Genomic DNA, 10,349 nt, shown 5'->3' with positions numbered 1-10,349 from the left:
TAATTAGGTTAGTTATTATTCTCTTGTGTTTATTTATCATATTTTCATATGAACCCATGATGACGATGAGTGCTATCATGGGCTAATCGTGATCATGGGGTCATAACGGATTTACTATGGAATTCTTTAGTTAGTTGTTTAAAACCTTAGTGTGTGATGATTGTATGATATCTAGTATTGGTTGTGCTTATTCGTCTTATGTGTGTCGCGAACATATTAGATAGGGTGTTAATCTCTTGTGAAGCGACGGTGGATCTTGATATTTAGAACTTGCCATGCCAGCATAGGTTCATGTACGAGTATGCATGATTAGTGGGTAACTCTAACCGTTTTATTCGCCCTGTGTAATCAAAAGGAATAACTTGTTCTTAAATCGTTATGTTATCAATTTCTGTAGACATATAGGGATTCAACATAATTGATGCCTATTCAACTTCTATCTTAATTGTGGATGTTTGGTAGAATGGTATTAGTATAATGAAAGTTGGCTTTTATCAGTTTCGTGTTATTCGATTAATATCATCACTGTTGCATGCTAAGGGTAATAACAATGACTATTGAAGGAAGTAGTAATGAAGTTGTGATCTCATGAGTGTTTTAATATTGTTAATTCGAAGTATTAATTAAGTGCTTAATTGTAGTTAATAATTAGTTAATCAATTCTAAGTGTTATTCTCTTAACATTGAGAAGCAATCATACATTGGTGAGTGAGTTTAATTGAACATAATTAGTCTGAGTCTCTGTGGGAACGAACTAGAAAGTATTCTATATTACTTGCGAACGCGTATACTTGCGTGTATTATTAGCGCGTGTTTTCACCCTAACAAGTTTTTGGCGCCGCTGCCGGGGACTCGGCGTATTTGTTTAGTTTATGTACTTACCATCATTGGTCATTAGGACTCAGTGATTAAGACGTGTTACTTATTGTTTCCGGTTGTGTTTTAGGTACTTTAGCGAGCGTTTATGCAAACTCGTTCTCGTACTCGCAAGAGGACTTTAGATACAGCTGAGGAGACAGACGAAGTTCTTGATATTCCGGAGAACATAGATTTTGAAGATTCAGATTCAGGAAGTGAGCATAAAGAGCCAGTAATCATGGGTGATCGTATTGTTTCGGCAGATCCAGCTCTTATGGACTTTTCTCGGCCTAAAATTGATGACATCCAGTCAAACATTCTTCATCCAGCTATTCAGGCTAACAACTTTGAAATCAAGTCGGGCACTATTCAAATGGTGCAGAATTCTGTTTCTTTTGGAGGTGTTGCGACTGAAGACCCCAACATGCACATAAGGAATTTTGTCGAGATCTGCAGTACTTTTAAATATAATGGTGTGACTGATGAGGCTATCAAGCTGAGGCTTTTCCCATTCTCTCTGAGGGATAAAGCTAAGGACCGGTTACATTCCGAACCAGCTGGGTCCATTACTACTTGGCAAGATCTTGCGCAAAAGTTTCTGGTGAAGTTTTATCCAATGGCAAAGACTCCTGCTATGAGGAGTGCTCTTACTCAGTTTGCGCAACAACCTACAGAATCTATGTGTGAAGCTTGGGAGCGCTACAAGGAGATGTTGAGAAAGTGTACACATCATGGAATGCCCAATTGGATGGTGATCACTGGTTTCTATAATGGTTTGGGGGCCCAATCTCAGCCCATGCTCGATGCAGCAGCTGGAGGCGCATTATGGGCCAAAAGCTATACTGAGGCTTATAATCTTATTGAGACTATGGCTGCAAATGAGCATCAAAACCCAACTCAAAGGATGATGCATGGGAATGTAGCAGGTATTCTGGAAGTCGATGCAGCCACAGCTATTGCAGCGCAGCTCCAAGCGTTGTCTATGAAGGTCGATTCTCTAGCCACCTATGGAGTCAATTAGATAGCTATGGTCTGTGAGCTTTGTGCAGGTTCTCATGCTACGGATCAGTGTTCTCTTGTTAATGAATCTGTTCAGTATGTGAACAATTATCAGCGACAACAGCAGCCTGTGCCAGCTACTTATCATCCTAACAACAGAAATCATCCAAATTTCAGCTGGGGTAATAATCAGAATGATATTCAGCAACCATATCAGCAAGGTGCGAGTAAGCAGTTCAATCCACCTGGATTCTAGTAACCGCAGCAATATGCTCAAAGGTAATCATATCCTCAACAGGGAGGTGCAGCTGCACCCACAAGTGCTGATTTTGAGGAACTTAAGCTGTTATGCAAGAGTCAGGCAGTGTCGATCAAGACCTTGGAAAATCAAATTGGTCAAATAGCCAATGTAGTGCTCAATCGTCAACCTGGCACACTTCCCAGCGACACTGAAGTGCCAGGCAGGAAGGAAGCTAAAGAGCAAGTCAAGGCTATTACCTTAAGGTCTGGAAAAGTTGTTGATGCTGAAAAAGTAAAAGAAGGAGAAGCTGAAGTTGGAGATGAAGAAACTAAGCAAAAAGTGAAAGCGGCGGAACCAAGGAAGACTACTGTTGAACACACTCTGCCTGAGGGTAATACAGGGGAGAAACAACTCTATCCTCCACCACCTTTCCCTAAGAGATTGCAATAACAAAAGCTGGATAAGCAGTTCGGTAAGTTTCTGGAGGTGTTCAAGAAACTTCATATCAATATACCTTTCGCTGAGGCTCTGGAGCAAATGCCTAGTTATGTGAGGTTTATGAAGAGTATTCTTTCAAGGAAGGTGAAACTGGATGACCTTGAGACCGTTGCTCTAACGGAAGAATGCAGTGCTGTGCTGCAACAAAAGTTACCTCCAAAGCTGAAAGATCCAGGTAGCTTCACCATTCCTTGCACCATTGGCAAGTTGTCTTTTGACAAGTGCCTTTGTGATTTGGGAGCAAGCATCAATCTGATGCCGTTGTCGATCTTTAAAAAGTTGGATTTGCCTGATCCAAAGCCCACCTACATGTCTGTATAATTGGCTGATCGTTCTATTACTTACCCAAGAGGCATAGTGGAGGATGTACTAGTCAAGGTGGATAAGCTCTTCTTTCCTGTAGACTTTGTTATTCTGGATTTCGAGGAAGATAAGAAGATTCCCATAATCTTGGGAAGACCTTTCTTGGCTACTGGTCGTACCTTGATAGATGTGCAGAAGGGTGAACTTACTATGCGGGTGCAGGATCAGGATGTGACATTCAATGTATTCAAAGCAATGAAATTCCCTACAGAAGATGATGAGTGCTTAAAAATGGATTTGATTGATTCCGCGGTTATTTCAGAACTCGATCATATGCTAATGTCTGATGCATTAGAGAAGGCCTTAGTGGGGGATTTTGACAGTGATAATGAGGATGACAATGAGCAATTACAATATCTTAATGCTTCTCCCTGGAGGCGAAAGCTAGACATGCCGTTTGAATCTCTTGGTACTTCTGACCTCAAAAATGCTGAAGGAAAGCTCAAACCATCAACTGAGGAAGCACCTACCTTGGAGCTTAAGCCATTGCCTAAACAATTGAGGTATGCTTTATTAGGTGATGCATCTACTTTACCTGTTATTATTGCATCTGACCTTTCAGGTAGTGAGGAGAACAAGCTCTTAAGGATCTTGAGAGAATTCAAATCGGCTATTGGATGGACCATAGCAGACATCAAAGGGATCAACCCTTCATATTGCATGCATAAGATTCTGCTAGAGGAGGGTAGTAAGCCAACTGTTGAGCAACAGCGCAAACTTAATCCTATCATGAAAGAGGTGGTGAAGAAAGAAATTCTGAAGTGGCTGGATGCAGGAAACATTTATCCTATTTTTGACAGTTTTTGGGTGAGCCCCGTGCAATGTGTACCTAAGAAAGGAGGTATCACTGTGGTAGCAAATGAAAAGAACGAGCTCATCCCCACTCGAAGAGTCACATGATGGAGAGTATGCATGGATTACCGAAAGTTGAACAAGGCCACGAGGAAGGATCACTTCCCTCTTCCGTTTATTGATCAGATGCTTGACAGGTTGGCTGGTCATGAGTACTATTGTCTTATGGATGGCTACTCGGGGTATAATTAGATTTGTATTGCACCAGAGGATCAAGAAAAGACTACCTTCACTTGTCCATTTGGCACGTTTGCTTTTCGCAGAGTTTCGTTTGGGTTATGTGGCGCACCAGCCACTTTTCAGAGATGTATGATGGCTATATTCTCTGATATGATTGGAAATAATGTCGAGGTGTTCATGGACGACTTCTCCGTCTTTGGACATTCGTATAATGAATGTTTGAATAATCTTCGTGCAGTGCTCAAAAGGTGCGTGGAAACTAATTTGGTGCTCAATTGGGAAAAATGTCATTTTATGGTGCGTGAAGGCATTATTCTTGGGCATAAGGTCTCTAGCGAGGGTCTTGAGGTGGACAAAGCCAAGGCGGGAGTCATTAAAAATCTTTCACCACCTATTTTAGTGAAAGGAATCCGTAGTTTTCTTGGTCATGCGTGTTTTTATCGGCATTTCATCAAGGACTTTTCGAAGATATCTAAGCCGTTGTGCAACTTGCTTGAGAAGGATGTGCCTTTCAAATTTGATGATGACTGCTTAACAGCATTTGAGACTCTTAAGAAGAGTTTGATCACAGCACCAGTTATTACAGCACCGGATTGGACAGAGCCTTTTGAGATGATGTGTGATGCGAGTGATTATGCGGTGGGTGCAGTTCTTGGGCAGCGCAAGAATAATCTCTTTCATGTGGTCTACTATGCTAGCAAGACCTTAAATGGGGCCCAAATGAACTACACCACTACTGAGAAGGAGCTCTTGGCTATAGTCTTTGGTTTTAAAAAATTTCGATCTTATCTGCTTGGGACAAAGGTGACAGTATTCACTGATCATGCGGCCATTCGCTATTTGGTTTCCAAGAAGGATTCGAAGTCGAGACTCATTCGTTGGGTGCTCTTGCTACAGGAATTTGAGTTAGAGATCAAGGATCGAAAATGTACTGAAAATCAAGTAGCTGACCATCTCTCTAGATTGGAGAATCCCGAGTCTACTTCACATGATAAGACATTGATCAACGAATCTTTTCCGGATGAGCAGTTGTTCGCAGTTCAGGAGGAAGAGCCATGGTTCACAGATATTGTGAATTATCTTTTCAGCAATATAATGCCTCCTAATTTGACCACAGCTCAAAAGAAGAAGTTTCTGCATGAGGTGAAGTGGTATATATGGGATGAACCATATTTGTTTAGATAGGGAGCTGACCAGATCATCAGGAGATGTATCCCATTCTATGAGACGGAGGGGATATTACGAGACTGTCACTCCACAGTTTATGGTGGACACTATGGTGATGAGAAGACGGCAGCTCGTATTCTGCAAGCAGGTTTTTTCTGGCCTACTTTATTTAAGGATGCTCATCAGTTTGTTTTAAGGTGTGATCGCTGCCAAAGAGTGGGAAATCTTACGAGAAAGGATGAGATGCCGTTAAATGTGATGCTTGAAGTCGAGGTCTTTGATGTTTAGGGAATCGATTTCATGGGGCCATTTGTCTCATCCTGCAATAATCAGTACATCTTGCTGGCAGTCGATTATGTCTCAAAATGGGTAGAAGTCAAATCTCTACCAACAAATGATGCAAAGGCAGTGTTGAATTTTCTTCATAAGCAGATTTTCACAAGGTTTGGAACGCCACCAGTAATCATAAGTGATGAAGGGTCGCATTTCTGCAACCGTAAGTTCACTTCTATGATGCAGCGCTACAATGTGAATCATCGAGTTGCTACTGCTATCATCCGTAAAAAAATGGTCAAGCGGAAGTGTCTAACAGAGAGATCAAACGCATCTTAGAGAAGGTTGTTTGTCCGTCGAGGAAGGATTGGTCTTTAAAGCTCGATGAAGCTGTTTGGGCTTACAGAACAGCATACAAAACTCCACTTGGGATGTCCCCGTTTCAACTTGTGTATGGTAAGGGATGTCATTTACCTGCGGAGCTTGAGCATAAGGCCTATTGGGCGTTGAAGAAGTTGAACCTGGATCTAGATGCAGCCGGAAAGAAGCGAATGCTTCAGCTTAATAAACTTGATGAATTTCGACTCCAAGCGTACGAGAACAACAAAATGTACAAGAAAAAGGTGAAAAGGTGGCACGATAGGAAGCTACATCCTAAGTTATTCGTGCCGGGGCAACAAGTTCTCTTATTCAACTCACGTCTCCGACTTTTTCCTGGGAAGTTGAAATCAAGGTGGTCTGGACCTTTTATTGTCAAAACTGTGTTTCCACGTGGAGCGGTGGAGATTTTTGAGAATGATCCGGACCAAGCATTCAAGGTTAATGGTCAGCGTTTGAAGCACTACTATGGGGACACGGCAAACCGGGAAGTGGTTAGTGCCGTTTTATTGTCAACTTGAGGAAGGTACGCAACGTCAAGCTAATGATGAAAAAGAAGTGCTTCGTGGGAGGCAACCCATGATTTGTTATTACAGGAACCCTTAGAAGTTAATAAACTATCCAAAACCATAAAAAAATCAGAAAAATGGAGCCTGGAAAAAAAAATTCCAGAAGCCCCCTGAGCGCCCGCTCAGCTCTGCTGAGCGACCGCTCAGGGGCCGACTGGGAGAAATTTTTTTATGTTCAATAAAAAACCAAAAAAAAATAGAAAAATAAAAACATAAAACACAGCCCATAAACCTCTGAGGGTGATGATGATGATCTCTTCGAGTAGGTATACCCTGTGTTCCTTTCTACTACCTTCACTGGGGACAATGAAGATTTTAAGTTTGGGGGTGGTAGTTAAGGAATATTTTGTGTGTGTCATAAAGCTGCATATTCATGATAGTTTAGTTCATATAATTGCATAATTTTTGCCATATAGTTTTTTTTATTTATAGCTTTATTTATTTATCATGTAGTTCATGCATTTACCATGATCCCTTTTGCGCTGATTTACCAATTGATTCGTGATGTTGATACGAGTGTAGTGATAGCGTTAGAGTGATGTTGAATCGTGTAGGTTGATATGCATGCTAGAAACACTTGTAATTTCACTAAGTCTTAGATAATGCTTAAGGACTAGATTTTTGTTATGGTTTGATGGTTTTCGAGGTTAATCTATTTATTATGCTTAGAATTTTATAATAGGTTCTTAGTGATAAAAGGCATGAAAAGAAAATAATGGAGTGAAAAATGGAATTCGTTACTAATTGTGGCTAGGCGTCAAATGGCTAGTAGCCGGCTCGTATTTTATGCGAGTAGTCTAGGGTTGAGCAAGATGGAGCGAAACGCACTTACTCAGAAAGTTGAAAGAAAAAAAAAGAAAAAAAAAGAAAAAAAAAAGAGTTAATGTATAATTGATCACGAGTGGGCTCTTTGGTATTCGAGTTATTAAGTTCTTAGGGGACTTTGTGCCTAGTGACCTAAGGCTTTTATAGTCTGGGATCCGCTAACCTAACGCTCGCTACATGGATACCATTGTATAAGTCTTTTGTGAACCTCACTCATTGCACGGTCAAATAAGCATTGTTGTTATAATAAAAAGCATGATTCCGTAATAAGCTCCAGGATTCTTGTAGTGTTATAAGTTACTTTGTGCCTAGAATTTTTATTCTTTGTATAATCATTCGATTGCCTTGATGATAGTTGAGTCATGATAATTAATCTAGTTGCGAAGCATATCTGTTAAGCATCTGCACACACCACGTTTCTGGCTCTATATTAGTTTGTATGGTTCAATTGATCTTTATTCGCCTAATCGCATTTGTTGAGATGTCGTAAGTTGGTTGGTTTGGTCGTAGTATGGGGGATCGATGCATTTTATATAGATTGCATTCATGCATGTTTTTATTTTGTTTTTGAGTCTGTGACGCTTGAGGACAAGCATCGATTTAAGTTTAGGGGTGTGATAGGTGGCATTTTATACCACTTAGAACGGCTTATAATAGCTTAAATTGGTGTCTTGAAATCAAGTATTTTGTGTATTTGATGCGTTTTTCTAGTGCTTGTGCATTTCAGGGTATTAGTTGCATTTCGTGGGAGAATTCATCAATAATAAGCCTTGGCATATGTTCAGCATTGCAAGTGGGAAGAGAGGAGCAGATTACAGCGAAGAAACGGAGCAAAACAGACCATTTTTCCAGAAGGGGTCTGAGCGCCCGCTCAGCTATGCTGAGCGGCCGCGCAGGAAGCTGAGCGCCCGCTTAGCTATGCTGAGCGGCCGCACAGGGTCGTAAATTCAGAATAATTATTTTAGACTTCTATTTCTATTTGGCTTCCAACTTCTGAGTAATCTGGGTTTTATGGGACTCCTATATAAGTAGATTTCAGAGATGTTTCACTAAGGTTGGATCGTGGTATTAATCAAGGAGCGAAGGAGATAAGGAAGAAGACCATCTTAGCACACCGCAACGAAGATGAAGCATATTTTCTTGTGATTCTTTATTTCGTTGTAACGTTGGATGCTAGATTTCTTACTTTGAACCTATTTACTCTTGTGACGTACTCTGGTTTAATATAATTAGTTTAGTTATTATTATCTTGTGTTTATTTATCATGTTTTCATATGAACCCATGATGACGATGAGTGCTATCATGGGCTAATCGTGATCATGGGGTCGTAACGGATTTACTATGGAATTCTTTAGTTAGTTGTTTAAAACATTAGTGTGTGATGATTGTATGATATCTAGTATTGGTTGTGCTTATTCGTCTTATGTACGTCTGGAACATATAAGATAGGGTGTTAATCTCTTGTGAAGCGACGATGGATCTTGATATTTAGAACTTGCCATGCCAGCATAGGTTCATGTACGAGTATGCATGATTAGTGGGTAACTCTAACCGTTTTATTCGCCCTGTGTAATTAAAAGGAATAACTTGTTCTTAAATCGTTATGTTGTCAATTTCTGTAGACATATAGGGATTCAACATAATTGATGCCTATTCAACTTCTATCTTAATTGTGGATGTTTGGTAGAATGGTATTAGTATAATAAAAGTTGGCTTTTATCAGTTTCGTGTTATTCGATTAATATCATCACTGTTGCATGCTAAGGGTAATAACAATGACTATTGAAGGAAGTAGTAATGAAGTTGTGATCTCATGAGTATTTTAATATTGTTAATTCGAAGTGTTAATTAAGTGCTTAATTGTAGTAGTTAATTGTAGTTAATAATTAGTTAATCAATTCTAAGTGTTTTTGTCTTAACATTGAGAAGCAAACATACATTGGTGGGTGATATTAATTGAATATAATTAGTCTGAGTCTCTGTGAGAACGAACTAGAACGTATTCTATATTACTTTCGAACGCGTATACTTGCGTGTATTATTAGCGCCTGTTTTCGCCCTAACAGCAGTCTACACAGCTTCAGCCCAAAAGTAGGTAGACAGCTTTGCTTCATCAAGCATAGTTCATGCAGCTTCAATGAGAGTCCTGTTCTTTCTTTCTACAACTCCATTTTACTGTGGAGTTCCAGGTGCAGAAAATTCCTGTTTGATTCCATGCTCTTTGCAGAACTCTTCCATGATTGAATTCTTGAACTCAGTGCCATTATCACTTCTTATAATTTTAATAGAATCTTTGACCAACTTATCCAGCTGTCTGACATGATCAGTTTGAGTAAATGTAGTTTCGTTCTACTTGTGCAAGAAGTACACCCAAGTGTACCTTGTGAACTCATCCACTATAACCATAACATATTTCTTCTTTGCAATAGACATGACATTGACTGGACCAAATAGATCAACATGCAGTAGGTGATAAGGCTCAAGAATTGATGTTTTAGTTTTGCTCTTGAAAGAAGATTTTCTTTGTTTTGCCTTTTGACACGAATCACAAAGGACATCAGGAGCAAATACTGATTTTGGCAATCCTCTCACAAGATCTTTATTTACAAGCTCATTTATGTTGTTGAAGTTTAAATGAGAGAGTCTTTTGTGTAAATTCCAGCTTTCTTCAATTGATGCTCTACTTAATAAACAGATGCAGAACCATCAGAACTTGTTGAAAGTCTGGCTTCATAAATGTTACCATGCCTGTAACCTTTCAGAACCACTTTGCCTGTAGAATTGCTTACAACCTCACAGTGTTCTTCAAAGAAATCCACATGATAACCTCTGTCACAGATTTGACTCACACTCAGCAGATTGTGTTTAAGTCCTGAGACAAGAGCTACTGTTTCAATGATGACATTCCCAAGATTAATATTGCCATATCCCAGAGTTTTTCCCATGTTGCCATCTCCATAAGAACTCCTGGGCCAACTTTCTCCATAAAGTCTGAGAGCAGGGCTTTATTTCCAGTCATCCACTATCCAGTACTAAGATGTTTTTCATGTTGCCCTGCAATCACAAAGACCACTAATGGTTAGTTTTAAGGACCCAGACTTGCTTGGATCCTTTGGTCTTTTTAAGCTTGTTAGCATTTGCAGCG

The 10,349-nt window shown here is 39.9% G+C and overlaps 1 non-coding gene across 1 annotated transcript; it reads right to left on the bottom strand.

Moving 5' to 3' along the window:
• Positions 1-1,489: 1,489 nt before the first annotated feature.
• LOC141669538 (small nucleolar RNA R71) lies at positions 1,490-1,596 on the bottom strand. Its single transcript, XR_012553812.1, has one exon. It is a non-coding gene; the product is annotated as a small nucleolar RNA R71 (small nucleolar RNA).
• Positions 1,597-10,349: the final 8,753 nt, after the last annotated feature.

Source organism: Apium graveolens, chromosome 6 (assembly GCF_009905375.1).
Source record: "Apium graveolens cultivar Ventura chromosome 6, ASM990537v1, whole genome shotgun sequence".
NCBI lineage: Eukaryota > Viridiplantae > Streptophyta > Magnoliopsida > Apiales > Apiaceae > Apium > Apium graveolens.
The sequence above is the reverse complement of the archived record's forward strand: the minus strand, read 5'-3'. Positions and strand labels throughout refer to the sequence as shown.